Genomic DNA, 22,802 nt, shown 5'->3' on the forward strand with positions numbered 1-22,802 from the left:
ATCTGAAGATGTAGGTTCTCTTGTTACTGGGAATGGAGCTACAGCAGCAATGGTTTTGAAATTAAAATCGTACAAGTCTTATCCTGGTAGCCAGCAATGACCCTGCCACAAACTATGGGAGTGGGTCTTTCTTTGAACTACTCTACGCACCAGAGGGATAATTGAGCTACTAAAACTGGCCAGATTTCTAAAACAAAAGTTTCTATTACTAACATAAAAAGATAGAGCCCAGGCCAGGTGGTTCCGTTGGTTGAAGCATTGTCCATGCTCCAAAAGGCTGTGGATTCAGTTCCTGGTCAAGGAACATACCTAAGTTTCGTGTTCGATCCCCAGTTGGGGTCTCTCTTTCTCTCTCTCTCCTTCTTTCTTTCTCTTCCTCTCTCTCATATATGTATATATATATACAAAACAAAAACATATCCTCAGGTGAGGATTAAAAAAAATAAAAAGATAGAGATTGAAAGATGGAAATAGAAAGCATTTTGGAAATAATCTAGTCTTAGTGGTTGGGAGGGGGAAAAAAAACTTAAGGAGACCCAGACAGGTGAATGACTTAGCCTATTAAGAATTAATTTAGTAGCAGAGCTAGGATGAATAATGAATAATGCCATTACCAAGTACTGAAGACTTTCTAGGTATCAGACACTACGCCAAGTGCTTTGATATGTATTAGTTCATTTAATCCTCTCACTAATATTATGACATAGGTATTGTATTCCTCATTTACAGATGAGAAAATTGAGGTGAAATAATTTGTCCCAATTCACTACCCAAATCGAGGAATAAAGAATTCTGGTCCCTATACTCTTATTTTTTTTTCCTTATATTTTATTGATTTTTTTTTTTTTTTTTGCAGAGAGGAAGAGAAAGGGATAGAGAGTTAGAAACATCGATGAAAGAGAGTCATCGATCAGCTGCCTCTTGCACGCCCCCTAACTGGGGATGTGCCCACAACCAAGATACATGACCTTGACCAGAATCGAACCTGGGAACTTTCAGTCCGTAGGCCAACACTCTACTGAGCCAAACCGGTTTCGGCTGGTCCCTATACTCTTAATCACTCTTATCTGCCTCTCTGGAAACCAGCACCTTTTTTTTTTTTTTTTTCCTTCAGCATTCTTGATGGGCAGTGCAATATAAAACTCTTTAATTCAGCTTTGCTTCCTCCCCAAGGCAATCCAGTTTGCAATGGGAAAAAAGCAACATAGAAAGTTAGGCGTGAAAAAGCCTTCACAGGTTCTCTGATTCAGTCTCTCCGTCCACAGTAACTTCATTGAGGTCTAAGCATGTAGCTGACTGACCACAAAGCTATTTAGTGGTGAAGGCAGAACTGTAATCCAAGTTTTCTAATTTTTAGAGCAGTTCTCTTTTCACTATATAGCTACAAGGTCTGCCCCTCCCACATTCTCTTCTTTCCGAAGTGGGTGTTGGTATAGGGTCCAAAGTTTTTGTTGATTCTTTTAATGGACTGGCTGATGTGAGAAAGCGAGGATTGTTCATTAAACACACACCGCTTCTGCTTCCTGGTCTGCATTCGATTCCAGATTTGTACATTAACAGAGTGGGCAGCTACTACTGACATGCTGAAAAGTTTCCTCTATTTTCTCTTTTTTTTAAATATATTTTTATTGATTTCAGAGAGGAAGGGAGAGAGAGAGAAACATCAATGATGAGAGCGAGTCATTGATTGGCTGCCTCCTGCACACCTCACACGGGGAATAGAGTCTGAAACCTGAGCATGTGCCCTGACTGGGAATCTAACAATGACCTCCTGGTCCATAGGTCATCAGTCAACCACTGAGCCACGCCAGCTGGGATTCCCTCTATTTCCAAACTGCTTCTCTACATTACCTTTGTTTTGATACCTCAAACCCTCATGTCGTTTATCCTTTGGGCTGAAACACTGAAAGCCTTTGTTAAAATGCCCAACAGACGGTCAAAGCCAGTTTGGTTCAGTGGATAGAGGGTCTGCCTGTGGAATGAAAGGTCCCGGGTTTGATTCTAGTCAAGGGCATGTACCTTGGTTGCGGGCACATCCCCATTGGGGGAGGGGGCGCGCAGGAGACAGCTGATCAATGTATCTCTCCATCGATGTTTCTCTCTATCTCTCTCCCTTCCTCTCTGTAAAAAAAATCAATAAAATATATACTTTTTTTAATGCCAATGTACAGTATAACTAAAGGAAAGTCTTATCAATCCCTAATCTGGAATGACTTTATACAAATTGCACTCATCTCTTAAGTGGAGTGGGCCTCTGGACAGATTAGGACTTTCATGGCAGGATAAACGGTACAGGATGATGTGAGAGGTGTCAGGTAGGTTACAGTGAGAACTCCAGAATGGGTCATTTCCGTCTGAAGTCAGAGTACCTGGGAAGATGGGAAGGAACTGAATGTCCAGAAGTGGTACAGACACGGAATGAGAACAGGGCACCTGCACACACATTAGCTAGAGGTCCCTTCAGCCCATCTTGGAGAAGGGAACACAGACTTCAATGCTATCTCCACTGTCCCCCTTGTACACTGAACAACCCCTTTGTGGCTGACTTGATAAGTCACATCCATCATAATGTTTCAGAGGGGCTGCCCTGCCCACTACCCCGGCTTTGCTACTCTTTCCCAAGATACAATAGCTACAGAAAAAGAGTAAAAAAACTGCATGGCTGCAGCCCTCCGTGAATTTACTGAACACCTACGCTGTGTAGTCACCATCCTCACACAAAAAAACTTTAAAAAGTACTTATTATTTCCCCAAGTTTACAGATGGGGAAAAAATAATGGCCCCAAGAGTTTAAGCAATAGCCCTAAGGCACATAACTAAGAAATGACCGAAGAGGCTAAGTACTGTACTGTATGCAGAGCTGACTCAAATGGCGGTCTGTCTGACTCATGCTTATCTTGGTCTCACTGTGCCACGCCCCTTCACAGGAAACTGTTTCCTCGAGTTTGTGCAGTTGTACATTTCAGTTATGCCGACCCAACTCTTAACTACACTGCATTGGCCTCATTGGTCTCATTTATCACAGGGAAGCACCCAGGTTTCCCGTTTGTAAGAGACCATCTGGCAGGCAGCATGTGGAAGCAGATCCTTGGACAAGGTTATGTGAAGGTTAATTAAGTCTAAATTTGATAGTATTTTTTTTTATCTGAGAGAAAGAAATACGGTTAGTGATAACAATGAGTGCTAGCTATAACTGCTGTGTGCTATATAAACTTTACATTATAACATCTTGTTTAATCCTCACAGCATCTCTCTGAGGGAAATGCAGTAACTAGCTCCCCTTTTTCAGATGAGAAAGGTGTAATATTGAGATGTAACTTGCTGACACTCTCCTGGTTAGTTAGTAGAGGGGCCAAGATGTGAATCCAGGATATCTGATGCCAGATCCACACACATAACTTGCTCCTTTGTATTACCTCCATGGAAAGAAACAGTTCAGAACATAATGAGGATCTCAGAGTTGATCCTGTAAAATCTTAGGCTAATTAGCTAAAAAATAATCACAGTGAGCTAATAGAGGATGGAATCATGGTGAAAATAGAAATAAAAAGGAGATTTGGCGCTTTTAAAATAATTTTATGCATTAATTTCTTTGGTATGTTTCAGTGTGCTAGATGGTCACTCCTTTGGGGTAAATGTCACATCTTTGACTTTTTCTGTTTCCTTCATATTATTGACTCATTACTGAATGATATTGGGCTTTTATTATGGAGAAGGCACTACTATGCCTAACATTGAACTTGGTACATAATGGAGAATACTCACATATTTATTAAAAGATTGGTTAGAGAAGGCAGAGGCCTTACTTGAAGTTCTCTAAATGTAGGCGTGGAGGAATTCACCATTCGTTATTTTGATAACTTTAGCACCAAATCTCTAAAACAATATTCCACTGGATAGAGGTTGAGTTAGAATCTATGTTTAATGTAACAATATGTGAATTGATGGTAGTCAGCAAATGTTCAATAATTATAAATTTTCTAGGAAATAAGCAAACTAAAAATAATACTTGAAGGCTTTTTACCTAAAATTTGAAAGGCTCTCTAATATCTCATATTAGACTGTACTAATAGCTGAAGTTTATAGCTCAGCTTATTCATTAGTGTCTTCTATCTTGTTTTAGAAAGGAAAGGAAATCCTTTTTTTTAAAAAAAAAAATATATATATATATATTTTTATTATTATTATTTTTTTTTTTTTTACAGAGAGGAGGGGAGAGGGATAGAGAGTTAGAAATCTAGATGAGAAAGAAACATCGATTCAGCTGCCTCCTGCACACTCCCCACTGGGGATGTGTCTGCAACCAAGGTATATGCCCTTGACCGGAATTGAACCTGGGACCCTTCAGTCCACAGGCCGATGCTCTATCCACTGAGCCAAACAAGCTAGGGCAGAAAATCCTTTAACAGCAAGTCAACTCAATCCTCACTTCAGGGGTCTGCCTGCAACCATCAGGCTGACTTACAGTACTCTTGGTGAATCCAAAATGAACAGGCATATCGCGCACATACCCTTCTGAGGAAATGCATTTCTACCTTGTTGCAACAAAAAGACCCACATATCTGATGTCTAATGTATATACTTTGCTGAAAAAATATATGAGAAAAATAGGAAGGCAAAACAAATATCCCTGCATCCATTCCTCAAAAAGCCATCAAGTAGCCTAAAGTTTTGTCTAGAAATTGTCTCAAATGTAAAAATTAAAACTGTCATAGTCTTCTGTGACCTAGTGGAAAGAGTATTAGAGTGGTTTTGGAGACCTAGACTCTAAATCCAGGTCAAACTAGTCTGCAATCTGTGCAGTCTTACACAAAACACTTACCCTCTGCTATTAAATATGTAATATTCAAATAATATTGTACGGGTTAAAAAAGATAATTTACATTAAGCTATATGGTACCTTTAAAACATCAGTTTGATGAAAACTAGAACTATTATTTTAAACTAGAGGCCTGGTGCACTAATTCCTGCACAGGTGGGGCCCCTTGGCCTGCCTGGTGATCTGGGCCAATCAGAGCCCTCTTGCCCAGTCCTGATCAGGGCCTATCAGGGCCAGCTGGCCAGGGGGACTGTGGGAGGTTGGCTGGACACACTGACCACTAGGAGGCAGCTCCTGCATTGAGCATCTTTCCCCTGATGGTCAGTGTATGTCATAGCGACCAATCAACCAGTTGTTCGGTCAACTGGTCCTAACAGTCACTTAATGAGTGTAGATAGATAGATAGATAGATAGATAGATAGATAGATAGATATACACACACACATACACTAGAACCCAGTGTAGGAATTTGTACATGGGTGGGGTCAGGCTGGCCCGCACCAATTGGGGCCAATCAGGGCCAGGCCAGCCCAGGGCAGGGGCTGTGGAAGGTTGGCTGGTCGGCCCCACCCCCTAATGGACCAGTTGGCTGGCTGCAGTATGTATCATAGCCTCTGGTCATTCCAGTCATTCTGGTCGTTCCGGTTGCTTTTATATATATACATAGATGTGCCTGTTGTTCTCGTGTTGTTGTTTTTAAACAGGTTTAATACATGTGTATCTCCTGTACACATGGAAGATACCCAGTGAAACTGAGTAACTCCAAAGGTGTTTCTTCATCTACTAATTTCTTATTTTTAAAAAAACTAATAGAATAATGCAGATGTTTGTTCATTTGGCTCTTATCTTTCTAGAGTTCTGTTTTATATGGAGAGTCTCACCACTGAGGAAGTCTATGTGAGCTTTGTAGCAGTCCCAGCAGGGCAAAATGCCCATGCCCTTGAAAACACATGAGCAGAGTTACATGTGTTAGCTTATATAATGAGAACTCATCTCACTGTGTTGGATCTCTTAGTATCTTTTTCATTTGGTGAAAAGTTTCTTGATTTTTGAATTATGACTGGTCTCATTCATCTGAATTTACAAGGTTAAGCAACAGATGTCTTAAGTATAGAGCAAACATGACACCTCCCTCCCCCTCCTCTTCTATTTTTAACTCTCCTCCCCTGGCCTATTCTCGGAGCTTGGAATGGACTATATTACCCCTCCGATTGACACATTGGATTAGCCAACCCACTGAAGAACTGAGTTCTCCAGCTTGCTGATTCACACCTTCTTTAAGCAAAGGGGTGATTGTTTTTTAACTTGTAATGTCTTTTTTTTCTGACACCTAATGAGCTTCAGTCAACCAAGACCCTTTTTATATCACACAAGTAAATACTTAAATAACAGAATAAATAATGTTGTCTAAAAAGAATTTCTACTTGAGATTATTTCCCCCTTAGATAGACCAAAATATTAATTATTCTGTCCATCTGTAATGAAAAGTTAACTGAACTAATGCCAGTTAGTGTCTAATAACATTAGGCTGCCACTTTTTGATGAAGTTCAGTAATTTAGTCCTGCAGCTTAATGTCAGGATCAATGGACAGGGAGCTAGAGGAGCTGGACTGTATTTTCAGTTCTAGCTCTGGTTCATTACCGTTACTTTGCCCTGACCATCTCCTATTATTACTTGGAATCTCTATTATATCAGCACTGCAGAATGTTCTGCAAAAACTGCCCGGTAAGCTAAAAACTGAAAGGATGCTGAAGTCCTATTTCTGCAATTGATATAATTTGTGGACTCCAGAGAGGGGGGGAAAAATGTCTGCCCAGCCTGTGTGGCTCAATGGTTGAGCATTGACTTATAAACCAGGAGGTCACAGTTCAATTCCCAATCAGGGCATATGCCTGAGTGGTAGGCTCGATCCCTAATCCCCAGTGTGTAATGTGCAAGAGGCAGCGGATCGATAATTCTCTTCGTCATTGATGTTTCTATCTCTCTCCCTCTCCCTTCCTCTCTGAAACCAATAAAAAATATGTTTTTTAAAAAGTCTTTTTTGTTCCTCAGTTTCTTTATCTGTAAAAACATGATAAATGATTTTCTCTTTCCTCCAATTTCTTCACAGAAATGGTATCGATGCTATAAAGAATTCTGATCTCTCTAGACCAATGGTTCTCAATCTTCCTAATGCTGCAATCCTTTAATACAGATCCTCATGTTGTGGTGACCTTCAACCATAAAATTATTTTTGTTGCTACTTCATAGCTTTGCTACTGTTAATGAATCATAATGTAAATATCTGTGTTTTCCTATGGTCGTGGGCTCTACAGCAGTCTAAGCAGGGCCGCCTAAGACCATCTGAAAAAACAGATATTTACATTATGATTCATAACAGTAGCAAAATTACAGTTGTGAAGTAGCAATGAAAATGATTTTATGGTTGGGGGTCACCGCAACATGAGGAACTATATTAAAGGGTCAAAGCATTAGGAAGGTTGAGAATCACTGCTCTAGACTGTTACTAAAGAGAAATGTCCTTTTTGTTATCTCTAATGGTATTTTTAGATACTTAGTGCTCCCTGAGTTTGAGCCATATCAATTTCCCTTTGGATAACTATCTATACTGTCGTTCTTTGCAAAACCTTTGCAGAAATAAAATAGGCTATTAAAGAATTTTAAGAAAACAAAATTATTCCACAAAATTTGTGTTTTCTAGCAGTTAAAAATTATTGTGATTCACATTATCATCCCTAATCATCTTAACTTGAGACAGACCACTTATTAATTTAGAGCTGTCTGTAGCCATGTTGTCTAGGTAGCAAATACCAGCTAACAAATGAGGATACCATTCAGCTGATCCTACTACTTCTAGGATTTTTTTAAAGGGCCTGAGAACATTGTATAGGTAGCAAGGGTCTTAAAATCTAACAATAGTTGGCAGATAGTTTCTCATCTGTTTAGTTTTATGTATTACGTCAAACCTAACAATTTTTTTTAAACCTAAGAATTTTGTAGGGATATTTTCCTATCTTGTTTAGATAATAGAAAGATTGATGGATAATAAGTAATATTCTAACTAATTGCTTAAATAATTATTATCCTTACAATGCCCATTTTTAATTTTTAAAGACTGTGATGATAATGTATTTTGTTATGCAATCTCTGTGTCGCATTAGAGTATTATCAGAGCCAAAGCGCAGGCAGTGAAGGAAAAAATTATCAGATATGAAATCACATTAATTCAAAGATGGGTCTAAAATTGAAAGATCAATTTATGGGGATAAAAGGAATAGAGGAACATAAGTACCAAACATTTCAACCAAGGAAGACCCAGGACAGAGTTAGGCTGGTAACTGATAGAGATCCTTGCAGGCAGGTCAACACTACAGGTGCCTGGCAACAAATATGAGAGATTAGTCACCAGGAAACTGGAGCCCAAAGGCAGGAAAGCCAGTTACTTCGGTAACAGAAGATACACATCGGAAACCTATAAATGCCTTGAGGACAGTTCTTCATTCATTCCTTTCTTCATTCATTAATTCATTCATTCATTCAATGAATATATATATATATATATATATATATATACCCTCAATATATATATATACCATATATATATACCATATATATATATATTAAACACTTTTATATATATGCCAGTCACTATTTTAGACAGTGGGGAATCAGCAGTGAACAAGACAAAGTTCACTGACCTTGTGCAGATTATATTCTAGTTGTAAGCTTGGTGAGGACAGACAATAAATAAATAAGTAGATTGTATATATGTCAATAGAAATAAATCTATGGAAAAATATGTAGGAAATGCTGAGGGTGGTAAAACAGGGTAGTAGAGAAGGCCTCATTGAGAAAATGGCACATAAGCAAAGATTTTGACAAGACAAGAGGGAAGGAAACACTAAGAAAATGTTCTACACAGAGAAAACAGCAAGTGCAAAGACTTTGAGGCAGGTTCCTGCCCAGCACATCTAAGTTAAAGCAAGGAGGCCATTATAGTAGACGCAGAGTTAAGAAGTGGGAGGTCATGTCAGAAAAGTAAGGAGAGAGGCATCAGAAATGTCAGCCCTGAAGATCACTGCGAGTGAGGAGTCTTGCTTTTATTTTGAGTGAGATGAGAAATTATAAGAGTATTGGACAGAGGAAAAGCACATGACTTACAGTTTAAAAGATCAGTCTGACTAGTTCATAAGTGGGCAAGGATGGAAGCAAGACCATTTAGGATTCTATTCCAATAATCTGAGTAAGAAAAAATGGTAGCTCAGAGAGGCTGGTGTGGTTGGAGGGGTGAGAAGTGACTGAAATATGGATATTTAGTATTTTGAAGGTGGATACCATCAGAATGTGCTAATGGACTTCAAAAGGGATATGAGAAAAAGAATCAAAGATTACACCAAAATTTTGGCCTGAAAAACTAGAAAATGGTCATGCTATTTACTGACATGGGAAAGATTCATAGGAAGAGTCTTAACCAGTTAACTGCCACAATATTTTGAATTTAAAAAGGTCCACCTCTTGCATCTATTGATGCTTTTGACATACAAACGATTAACCTCTTTGCAGCCTCATGAACTAGCATAATGTCAGACATATGAGAATGTTCAGTGAATATCAGTAACTTAATTGAATCTAGGAGCCAATTGCTAAATTTTTAAGATATTATAAGCCAGGTATTAAACATAGCCGTTATTCAAAATTAAATTATATACACTGATGCCTGGTAAATTAGGTTTTTTAAAAAGGTAAAACTCATCACTTTTTCATTATTGTACCACATTGTACTAGTATCTATGTTCTTGAAGTTATAGTTATTGTATCTGTGTGACAGAAATAATGCATTTCTTCCCAACTCTATGCTCAGTGATGTTATGTCAGTAGCTTTAAATCAGCCACAGTTTCAATATTTACAATAGAAATAGGCAAGTGCTACAAAGGGGGGCTGCCCCACCCCTGCAGAGCTGGTTAAACCTATAAGTGATAAGTGATGAGCAAACCATTACATATTTTAGAAATATATACATGTACAAACACTTCACACAAAGTATCATAATATGGTTATTCAAGAAGATCTGCTCTGCTTGGATGAGAAAGGGTGGAAAGCTGAAGAAATTGTGGTAGGTTACAGACAAACAAAGACCTTAATTATTGACCAAACTAAGAATTTGTCAAAGAGATTAGCATCTACAGTCAATCAATGTCTTCATAGAATTAAACCTGGAACATATTAGAAGCTGTTAACAGGAAACATTAACAGCTTTGGACTGTTTATTTGTACAGTGGTGCCTCACACAACGAACTTAATTCGTTCCAGGAGCAAGTTTGTTATGCGAAAAGTTCGTTATGTGAAACGCGTTTTCCCATAACAATACATGTTAAAAAAAATAATTCGTTCTGTAGCATAAAATATGCTAAGATGACATAAAAAAGATAAATTTTTTGTTATTATTTTTATTCAACAGAAATCACCTTCCTGCTTTTTTTAGAAGCCATGATATAAAAAAAATATTGAGTTTAACTTAAAAGGACGACTGCCGTGATACGTGCGTGATTTAATTCGTAATGAAGAACGATTGCCGCGATACGTGCTTAAGTTAAGCACAGTGACTAACGACTGCCTGCAGTGCCTGCGCGGAAGGATGCAATACATCGGCAGTGATCCTGGAAGCTCGGGCGAAGCAGTCGTGGAAGCTCGGGCGACTTCGTTGTGTGAAACGAAGTTCGTTGTATGAATCATGAAATGAAGTTCGTTGTGTGCAGCGTTCGCTGTGCGAGGCGTTCTTTATGCGAGGCACCACTGTATATTGATATTATAAGCAGTGAGGAGAAAATGGAAACTAGTCAATGCCATGAATAGTGGCTGCATATTTGTGAGACTTTCATGTATCAAGAATCATATGTTGCTAGAATTTATAAAAAAGAAACATTAAGGAACACACAAGAGCCCAAAATCTATGGGACATAGCAAAAACAATCCTGAGAAGGATATTCATAGCATTACAGGCTACCTCAAGAAACAAGAAAAACCTCTAGTAAACTAACTCTACAACTAAAAAATTAGAAAAGAGAATAACAAGAGAAGCTCAGAGTAAGTAGAAGGAAGGAAATAATAAAGACCAGAGTGGAAATAAATGACATAGAAACTAAAAAAAAAAAAAAAAAAAAAAAAGCAATGAATCCAAGAGCTGGTTCTTTGAAAAGATAGACCAAAATTGACGAACCTTTAGCCAGACTCATCAAGAAACAAAGAGAAAGGACCCAAGTAAATAAAATCCGAAATGAAAGAAGTGAAGTAACAACTGACACTACAGAAATACAAAGGACTGTAAGAAAATACTGTGAAAAAACTATGCAAACAAGCTGGACAAAATGGGCAAATTCCTAGAAAAATACAACCTTCCAAAACTGAATCAGAAAGAATAAAAAAAACCTGAATACCGTGTGGATTCCTGCAACAGAGAGGGCTTGTCAAGTCTGCTCCAACCACGAAGACAAGAGGAGAAACAGTCCAGAGATGGAAGACACTGACGATGCCCTGCCATGCTAGCAGTCAGAGACTGTGCGTCAATGCAGGTTGTCCAGCACCAAACCAGAGAGGGCTGGACCTACATTGTCACCATCTGTCCATCACCCAGATATCATTGCTGACATGTACACATAAGGAACTATTTGACATTGAAACTGCGTCTCAGAATTGTTGGACATTGAAATTGGGACTCAAACATTTCTTGTTATATATTTATTTCTAGTCTACAGTTGCAAGATTTTTAAAAGAAAAGAAATGGGGGGGAAATAGATATAGAGGTAAAGAACCATTGAACAGACTGCCAAACTACAGCGTGAAGGCAGGGGAGGTTGGGGGTGGGGGGGGATGCTCTGAGATCAACGGAAGGACTTGTATGCATGCATATAAACATAACCAATGGATACAAGACACTGGGGGCGGGGGGTTAGGGGGAAACAGGTGAAGGCATATGCTGGGAGGTAGGGGAGGCTGGGAGGAGGCAAGGGGGGAAAGAGGAGACATATGTACTACTATTTGTAATATTTCAAAAAATAATAATAATAAATAAAAAACCTTAATAGGCCATAACAACAGATGAAATTAAGGCAGTAATAAAAAATAAAATAAAAACTTTCAGAAAACAAAAGCCCTGATCTGGATGGCTTCACAAGGGAGTTTTACCAAAGAACTAACATTCAAAGAACTAACACCTATTTTCCTCAAACTATCCCCAAAAATCCCAGAGGAAGGAACACTTCCAAGCTCTTTTTACAAAGCCAGTATTATCCTAATCCCAAAACCAGATAAAGACACTACAAAAAAGAGAATTACGGGCCAATATCCCTGATGAACATAGATGCTAAAACCCTCAACAAAATATTAGCAAATCAAATCCAGCAATAGATCATATACCATGACCAAATGAGATTTATTCCAGGAATGCAAGGCTGGTACAATATTCACAAATTAATAAATGTGATAGATCATGTAAACAGATTGAAAGACAAAAATCATATGATTATATCAAGATACACAGAAAAGATATTTGATAAAATCCAATACTCTTTTTTTAAATATCTTTTTATTGATTTCAGAGAGGAAGGGAGAGGGAGAGAGAGAGATAAAAACATCAATAATGAGAGAGAATCATTGATCAGCTGCCTCCTGCATGCTTCACACTGGTGACCGAGCCTTCAACCCGGGCATGTGTCCTGACCAAGAATCAAACCTTGACCTTCTGGTTCATAGGTTGACGGTCAACCACTGGGTACACCAGTGGGGCTTCCCTATATTTTCAAACTACTTCTCTGCATTTATCTTTGCCCGGGAACAATTATTTTAAATGCAAATGGATTAAATGTTCTAATCAAAAGACATATGAGTGGGGGAGCCCTGGGTGGTACCCATGAACTGAAGGGTAAAGGATTTGATTCCAAGTCAAAGGTATGAACCTGGGTTGCAGGTTCGATCCCTGCCCTTGGTTGGGGGACATGAGGGAGTTGATGTGCCTCTCATTTCAGTATTTCTCTCACCCTCCCCCCCTTCCACTCTCTCTGAAAAAGCAATGGAAAAAGCATCCTCTGGTAAAGATTAACAACAACAAATAAGACAAAAGGAAGGGGAAGTAGGAGAGGGTATAGATCAGATAAATGGTGATAGAAGGAGACTTGACTTGGGGTGGTGAACACACAATACAACATGTAGATGATGTATTATAGAATTGTATATCTGAAAGCTATATAATTTTATTAATTAATGTCATCCCAATAAATTCAATTTTAAAAAGATACATATGGAGTCTGAAAGGAAAACAAAATCCTTGCATATGCTATCTACAAGAGACTCAACTCAGACCAAAGAGACACAGAGACTGAAAGTAAAGAGATATAAAAACACATTTTATGAAAATGGAAACAAATAAACAAAAAGCTTGGGTAGGGCAGCCGGTATGGCTCACTGATTGAGTGTTGACCCATGAACCAGGAGGTTTGATCCCTGGTCAGGGCACGTGTGGGGGTTGCAGGCTGGATCCCCAGTAAGGGGTTTGCAGGAGGCAGCTGATCAATGATTCTTCTTCTATCTTTTTCTCCCTCTCCCTTCTTTTCTCTGAAATCAATAAAAACATATTTGAAAAGAAAACAAAGGCTTATATCAGAAAAGATAAAGTTTAAAACAAAAGCTATTGTAAGAGACAAAGAAGGACCCAATAGTTCTACTTCTGGGTAGTTATTCAAAGAAACCCAAAACACTGCTAAAAAGATAGATTCATCCATATGTTCACTGCAACATTGTTTACAATAGCCAAAATATGGAAGCAACGTCAGTGTCCATCTGTAGATGAGTGGATAAAGAAGTGGTGCCTCTGCACAGTGAAATATGACTCGGCCATAAAAAGGAATGAAATCTTGCCATCTGCAACAACATGGATGGACCTAGAGGGTTCTGAGTGGAATAAGTAAAACAGAGAAAGACAAATGCCATGTGACTTCTTATATGTTGAATCTAAAGAACAAAGTAAACAATAAGCAGAATAGAAACAGAATTATAGATACAGAGATCAGATTGATGGATACCAGAGGGGAAGAATGTGAAGACTGGGGGGAAAAGGTGAAGGGGTTAAGAAATATAAATTGGTAGTTACAAAGTAGGCAAGGGGCTATACAACACAGCATTGTGACTATAGTCAATAATATTGTAGCTGAAACGGGTTTAGAGCGTAGGTCTGCCCAGACTGAAAGGTCCCAGGTTCGATTCCTGTCAAGGGCATGTACATTGGTTATGGGCACATCCCTGATGGGGGTGTGTGCAGGAGGCAGCTGGTCGATGTTTCTCTCTCATCGATGTTTCTAGCTCTCTATCCCTCTCCCTTCCTCTCTGTGAAAAATCAATAAAATACATATTTTTTAAAATAATAATAATGATATTGTAATAACTATATAGTATCAGATGGGTACTAGATTTATTGGGTGATCACTTAGTAAGCCATATAATGTCCAAGTCACTGGGTTATAGACTTGAAACTAATATAATATTATATGCCAACTATAATTGAAAAATAAAAAATATTTAAAGTAAAAAACGTTGTCTCTTCTATCATTTGCATTCTTATTGTCCCAAATCAAGTTTTAGGATCATTGTAGCTGTTACAAAGACTTAGATAGTAACAACAATCCTTTTTTGATAGAACTATAGCTATTTCCTTAACATTACTAATTATATTAAAATTATTAATTAGGTTAACCATAAGGAAATACATCTATAAAGTTAATCTATGCTATTAAATTCTACAGTATTACCTGAAACACTTCTGTATCTCAGAAGTCTAATGGCAACATTTTTTTTAAGACATAAAGGTGACAAAACATCATTCAGGCCAAAACATCTATGAAAAGTTCTCCCTGGAAAGCTATTTTATGGTTTCAAAGAAGAAATATTTCTCATTGAGTCATATAAATACAGAGAATATGAAACTCAAGGTGATTTAAAATACAAATTTATATGCCTTTGAGTATAGTATATATCTTGCAAAACACCTTTCACAATAATCCTGGAACTTAAGCCTAAACATCGTGAACAATTTAACAACTGTATTCATTGCCCTAATTCAAGTTATTTTCCAGATACATTAATTTGCCTAAGTACACTTAGAGCCTCTTAGACGTTAAGAAAAGAGGGTGTGTTTTTTTTCAAATTCATTTATTCTTCAAAATGGATACATTTCTTAGACAACATAGAGAAACTGAGAGCTTTTATATTCTAACTCTGGCAACTACCAATATTTCTTAGAATTTACAAAAACGAAAAGTGCACTCCCATATTCATTTCAGCATTATTCACAATAGCCAGGATATGGAAACAATCTAAATGTCTGTGGATAAACAATGAAATATTATTCATGTTTCTTTACCCTGAATACTTATACATGTTCTAGATGTCCATCATTATATGCTTTCTGGTTGCTAAGTCTTGCTTTGTTACCTTAATAAAGCATAAAGTGATGTCAGTTGGGGAGCTGGATTTATTCAGGCCATTGAATAACCACACCTTTGCAATTAGAGATTTGGTAGTCATCAGAGAGTGGTACAGTCATTGCCAAAATATTATGCCTCAGGCATTTATGTAAACACTATTTTTAATGAATCAGACTATTTGCCAAGAGATTAACTAAACACTAGGGATGTGATGAGTAATCTTTATCTATGACTTAATAAGCCTAAAATTTGAATAAAGTTCTCATGGTTAAAAACATACTACTTTCTATACTTTTAACAATTCAAAAACAGTCTACTTCCTTTCCCATCCCAACCAATAACCTGCAACTGTTTGAATTGTGCTGGGTAAACTTAGAATAAAGGAATTCTGAGGAGAAAGTAATCAGGAACTAGCCTTTTCAGAAAACAATCAAAAGCTTTTAAGAGCTATCTGCACCAACAAGGGTGGTTAAGTAAATTATAATTAATTTATACCAGGATATTATGAAGTCACTAAAAACAATGAATCAAATCTGTCTGTATTGAGATGAGACAAATCTATGGTACATAAACTGATAAGAGGAACTTACAAAAATATAATCTCATTTTTGTTTAAGGAAAAACAATACTTGTGTATATGCAAGGGAAGTCATATAAAAAGTAGTAGTTAGCCGAAACCGGATTGGCTCAGTGGTAGAGCATCTGTCTGCGGACTGAAAGGTCCCAGGTTCAATTCCAGTCAAGGGCATGTACATTGGTTGCGGGCACATCCCTGGTAGGGGGTGTGCAAGATGCAGCTGGTCGATGTTTTTCTCTCATCGATGTTTCTAGCTCTCTATTTCTCTCCCTTCCTCTCTGTAAAAAATCAATAAAAATATATTTTTTAAAAAAATAAAAAGTAGTAGTTTGCAGGTATTGAACCAAATATAATTTAAGTTTTCTTCATATTTTTTGTATTTCCTAAATTTGTTGCGAGTGTTTAATTTCATAATTATTTAAAAAACAAACAAAAAGGATATTTTTATTTTAAAAAAACAGTCCTGGCTGGTGTGTTTCAATTGGTTGAACATCATCCCATGTACATTGAGGTTGCTGGTTCAATTCCAGGACATATGCCTAAGTTTCTGGCTCAATCCCCAGTGTGGGGAAGGGGATGCAGGAGGCAGCCAATTGAAGTTTCTCTCTCATCGATGTTTCTCTCTCCCCCTCCCTTCCTCTCTCTCTCTCTAAAAAAATCTATAAAAACATATTTTTTAAAAATAGTGTATATGAGTTGTTTGGTGATCTCTCTCTTACTCTCTTCCCCTTTTAATTCTGCTTATCCTAATTGGCTTACTACTACAAAAGTCTCACTGCCACTTGCTCCAGGCTCCAACTGCATCCACAGTTAACTCCATCAGACAGAGTAAATTGTTCCTATTGTTAGTACATGCAGACTCTGGGAGAAAATCTACCTCCATACAGTGGAGGTCAGGGGAAGACCAAAGAAAGAAGTAAGCTATTCCAATCTGGCAAATAACAGAATTTATTAAGGAAAACATACATAAAGGCACATTGTGGGCAGCTACAAGAGGAAGCAGATACCCTCTGCCACTTGACTGGCACCAGAGAATCATATAGGGCAGTGGTTCTCAAGCTTTCTAATGCAGCTGCCCTTTAATACAGTTCCTCATATTGTGGTGACCCCCCAACCGTAAAATTATTATCGTTGCTACTTCATAACTGTAATTTTGCTACTGTTAATAAATCATAATGTAAATATCTGTGTTTTCCAATGGTCTTAGGGGACCCTGCTAATGGTTCTCAACTTGTGGGTCACCACAACATGAGGGACTGTATTAAAGGGTCATGGCATTAGAAAGGTTGAGAACCACTGATATAGGGTAAAAAAGGAAGAGAATATTCACTAGTAAGTGAGTGCTACCAGGTTTGGAAATTACTTTACATGCTTGACCAAGTCAGAACTGGTCAAGGAACCAGCACATAACAGGAAGCTGGGGATGGGTGCTAATTTGTGTCAGAATAAACATCTTTTATGATCAGATAGTCTCTCCATGATGTAAGCAATCTCCATTCTAACCCAGGTCCAACTCAAAGGCTAGACAGCAGTCACATTATGGAACAATCAAATTATGAAACAATTCCTCCACACCTATTAGCTCCAGTAGAGAAGCCATAGGGCAGACAGATTGTCTTGGCTTGAATTAGAAACCAAAATGTAGAGAGGTTTGTGGGAGTGGATAGGGATTATAATTTTCTCATGGGACAGGTGTTGGTCACATTATACTCTCTTGAGCCAGGGAAGAGGGGGAATCTACATTGATTTGGGCCCAATAAGGGGAGTTTTACCATCTGAGGATGGGAAGGGGAAGTGATGCTGAAGAAACGAAAATAAAAGATATCCATTATAAGATTCATTCTAGATTCTCATAATAATAGTAATCAAGTTCTTAAGGGAGTTCCCATAGAGTTTTCAAGGAATTGGAAACTGTCAATCAATGCTTATTCATTCAGTAAATACGCAGGTATCTACTATGTGCTTAGTAGTCTACTAGTATATCTTACGAGGCTGAGCAGGAAATAAGAAATAAACAAAATATCCTGCCCTCGGGGATCCTAAAATTGGCCTCTGGCTGGAGATTTTATTGCAGTAGTTGAGATCAAAGGAAATGCAATTTGGCTTTCAGATAATTATTGTATACTTGTAAACAGCATAGTAAGATCCTATTCTTGAAAGAAACCAAAGCTGAGATGAGTCATGAGATTTACAAGCAAGTGAGAAGAGTTCTGGCTTTTGTGCCTTGATATTAATGGAAAATTATGTTCTCTAGACACACCCAAGGTGTTCTGTAGCATCCTGAAGCTTTAACCCTAGTGTTATTTAGCCTGCCCTTGCAGTGACACACTGAGAAAACCAATCTTGAGGTGCATATTTAATTTCCAACAAAAAATCTTTTAACAGCAACTCTGATAGCAACAAACTTCCCTTTGCAAGTCATGAATCAAAACAAGATATTCTTGTTCTGTGCCTTGTTAGTGTTTATCTGCTAGAGATGGAATGTTTGTGTGTGTGTGTGTGTGTGTGTGTGTGTGTGTGTGTGTCCCGCCCGACTGAAACCTAATTTTCATCGTGATGGTATTTCCAGGTGGGGCCTTGGGGAGCTGATTAGGTCGTAAGGGATTAGTGTTCTTGTCAAAGAGGCTCCAGAGAGCTCCCTTGCCCCTTCCACATGTAAGAACACAGATGGCCATCAATGTACTAGGAAGCGGCTCTTGCCAGACACTGAATCTGCCAGTGCTTTGATCTTGGACTTCCCAGCCTCCAGATCTGTGAGAAATAAATTTTTGTTTTTTAAGCCACCTGGTCCATGGTTCTTTTATAGTAGACGGAACAGACTAATGCATTATCTTTGGTATAGCAAAGACCTAATACTGAATTTAAAAAGCTTTGGAAGAACAAATGCAAGATTTGGCAAATATATATTTTAAGTCTCACCCAAGGACATGCTTATTGATTTTAGAGTGAGGGGCACGAAAGAGAAAGAGAGAGAAATATTGATCTGTTGCCTCCCGCTATATACCCCACTCGGAGACCAAACCAGAAACCTAGGTGTGTGCCCTGACCTAGAATCAAAACTACCGCCTTTTGGTGTACAGGACAACAATCCTAACAACTGAGCCACAGCAGCCAAGGCATGTGCTTCAAATAAACAAACAGCCCTAGCTCGTTTGGCTCAGTGGATAGAGCATTGGACTGCAGACTAGAAGGTTTAATTCCAGTCAAGAACACATGCTTGGGTTGTGGGCTTGATCCCCCCAGTTGGTGGCATGCAGGAGGCAGCCGATCAGTAATGCTCTCTCATCATTGATGTTTCTTTTTTTAAAATAGATTTTATTGATTTTCTACAGAGAGGAAGAGAGAGGGATAGAGAGCTAGAAACATTGATGAGAGAGAATCATTGATCAGCTGCCTCCCACACATCCCCTACTGGGGATGTGCCCGCAACCAAGGTACATACCCTTGACTGGAATCGAACCCAGGACCCTTCAGTCCGCAGGCCGACACTCCATCCACTGAGCCAAACTGGCTTCATCTCATCATTGATATTTCTATCTCTCTCTCCCTCTCCCTTCCTCTCTGAAATCAATAAAAATATATTGAAAGCAAACAAACAAACCAAAAACCTGAAGAACAAAGCAATTATAATTCCCTAGCACAGTGATGCTCAACTCTGGCTACACATTAGAATAACATTCCAAAAAATATTGGGATGGGGAAGAGAGTATAAATGGGGCTTTGATATTCTTTAAAAAGTACTGATTTTACAATCCAGCTAGAATAAGACATACCCACTAAAGAAGGGAAAATGTGGATATTTTAGTCTAGAACACTCAGGTATGTTCATCCTATTGCTAGTCTGACTCTCATCAGTAAATCATTTTGTCTCATTTATCCACCTTCAAAAGAAGAATAAATGATCCTTATCCTTCTTCCTTCTTTTAACTCTTTTCTTTCTCTCCTCTCTTTCTCGTGTATTCATTCATTCAATCACTTATTCAATAAACATCATTTAATAAAGCCAAATACTGTGCTAGATACTAAGGATTCAGAAAAAAAAATGTAATATGTTCATTCAAATACTATAGTATTAATAAGGTAGCATATATAAATTAGTCATACCGAGGTTCTCAAGTAAAGTTCCATTTTCAAAAAATGCATCAGTCTTTTTCTGTTTGGTTTACTTTGTTGAAACTTGAGTTGTTAAGTTAGGCAAACACCAACATTCCTGACCTATTGTGCTTTCAAAAATGAGCTATCCATCTGGCAGTGTAATTTTCAATCGTTCATATATTTAATGAAAGGATGTAAATACTTATAATTCATTATTTAAGACTCTTCAGAGTCTTTGAAATATCTTGTGAAGTTCTCCTACTTCTGATATACCAAATCCCAACCAGACTCCAGCAATGTAGCTTAAGCAATGTAACTTGATCTTTGGCTCCTGTCCAATTCCCAAATCAGGTTACTGTAGATGAAGGCTAAAAGCTATACACTTAAAGGTAAGAAGACACTTTTCTGTGGACTGTTCATGCCATTTTCCCCATTTTTATTTTTGTTAATCCTCATCCAAGGATATTTTTCCCATTGATCTTGTTTTTTTAGAGAAAATGGAAGGGAAGGGGAGAGAAACATATATACGAGAGAGACATATCGACGGGTTGCCTCCTGCATGTGCCCTAGGGATCAAGCCTGTTACCGAGGCATGTGCCCTTGACTGAAAACAAACCAGAGACTCTTCAGTCCCCAGGCCAACGCTCTAACAACTGATACAACTGGCTAGGACCATTTCCCCCATTTTTAAGCTCCAAGTTGCAGCATTAACAGCTGGTCAAAAACCCACTTCAATGGCCAACTTGGCAGCTAAGGCTGCTGGATCCCTCTTGGGAAGTTAGACATTATCATCCTATTGACACATATTTAAAGCTAAGAACAAATGCAGGCAGGCTCACTTTACCCACAGATGCACTACAATAATTTCTATGCAGTAGTGCACCCATTTAATACCAAAAGACAAAAGAGAAATATTTTGAATAAAGATCAACATCAGTAGAAAAGCAGCAGCAAAGTATAAAGTTAGTCTTCCAAAACCAGACTCAGAGCTAACAGGTTCCAACAGAGCAAGCCTTATCCATAGCATAAAGTTTCCTGTAACCAGGAATTTGATATTGTATTACCATACAATTGTAGTTATTATGAAGTATGAGTTTGCTCATAAGAAAAATACAGTTAAAAGAGAAAAAGGATAATCAACACAAAGAGAATAAAGTAATTCCAGATCTGGAAGCAGATGGATTTACATCTTATGAGATATATAACCATTCAGTACTCTTCATGAATAAACCAGTGTGGCCTGAGAAATAATATTATTACTAACAGTAATAATAACTAACAATTATTGAGTACTTATTTTATGCCAAGTACTATTAGTTTTACATATCTCATTTAATTCTCTTAACGACTTTATTTACTAGTATTCCCATTTTCTAGATGAGAATAATGAAACTCAGAGAATTTAGGTAACTTGCTTTAGGTAACACACTAGGACTTGCCTTTAGCCATTACATACCGTATTTTCCGGCATATAAGACAACTCCTAATTTTACAGTTAAAACATAGGTTTAGGCCTATATTCGCTATAAAAGACTACCCCCCACTTCCGAGGCAACACCAGTTCTTTTTTTAATAGACGGCCTCTCTGACTGGCCAATCTGAGCAGGCTTTTTACTAGAACACATTGTCGTCTTATACGCCGGAAAATACGGTAATTTACAACTATAAGTTATATAGTTACAGCTTCAGAGGGCTTTATAATACTTTTAAAATTTCTGTACTGCCCTGGCCAGGTAGCTAGGTTGTTTAGTGTTGTCTTAATACATCAAGGTAGCAGGTTCAATCCCTGGTCAAAGCATATATTCAAGAATAATCAATGAATGCATAAATAAGTGTAACAACAAATCAGTCTCTTTCCCTTCCTCTCTCTAAAAATCAATTTAAAAAAAACAACACCTCACCTTGGCCTATGTGGCTCAATGGTTAGGATGTTGGCTTGTGCTCCTAAGGGTCACAGGTTCAATTCCCAGTCAAGGGCACATACCTGGGTTGCAGGTTCAATCCCCTGCCCTGGTCAGGGTGCATGCAGGAGGCAACCAAGCAATGTGTCTCTCTCACATTGATGTTTCTCTCTCTCTCCCCCTCCTTTCCACTCTCTCTAAAAACAAACAAAAACAAAAACCCATCTCTGAGCTTTTTGCAACTACTCTGGGCCTTTTGCAGTGTAATCAGTAATAGACAAATCTCTAATGGTGATCTAGTACAAAGGCAGGTATTTGCAAATAGGGAGCAATTTGCAGTTGCTGAGTGTGCATTGCACGCAGTTAGGAGTTGCAACCCTCTAATTAGGTACAAACGTGAAGCAGAAAGCAAAACCCAACAATATATATTGTAGTACCTGATTAAAAGGAAAAATATTGCTAAGACAAATTTACTCCTCTTTAAAACAAAAAGAGTTAAAAGTAAAAATTATTTTACAGGGTTAAAAAAAACACACAGCTATTTGTTCTCCCTTTGTACCCAAAGGTAGGAAACACGCACAATACATCCACATTATCTGAGGCATTGTTAGCTGAATGGGAACATCAGGTGTGTTGAGCTGTAGTGGCAGTTTCAGCTTCTGTTGGGGGAAATTATGGTAATAATGTGATAAGGAGGGGAAAGGAGGGGAGAAACACTGATTTGTTGTTCCACTATTTATGCATTCATTGGTTGATTCTTGTATGTGGCCTGACTGGGGATCAAACCCATATATGGAAACAACTCTCTAATCAACTGAACTACCTGAACAGGGCTTTCCAGGAATCTTTTAAAAATGAAGATTCTCTAGCAACACCAATTATATTGCACTAATGGAATGAGCTGACTTCATTAGGTGTTGACTGGAGTTGCTAAGA

This window comes from Pipistrellus kuhlii, unplaced genomic scaffold (assembly GCF_014108245.1).
Source record: "Pipistrellus kuhlii isolate mPipKuh1 unplaced genomic scaffold, mPipKuh1.p scaffold_m20_p_15, whole genome shotgun sequence".
NCBI lineage: Eukaryota > Metazoa > Chordata > Mammalia > Chiroptera > Vespertilionidae > Pipistrellus > Pipistrellus kuhlii.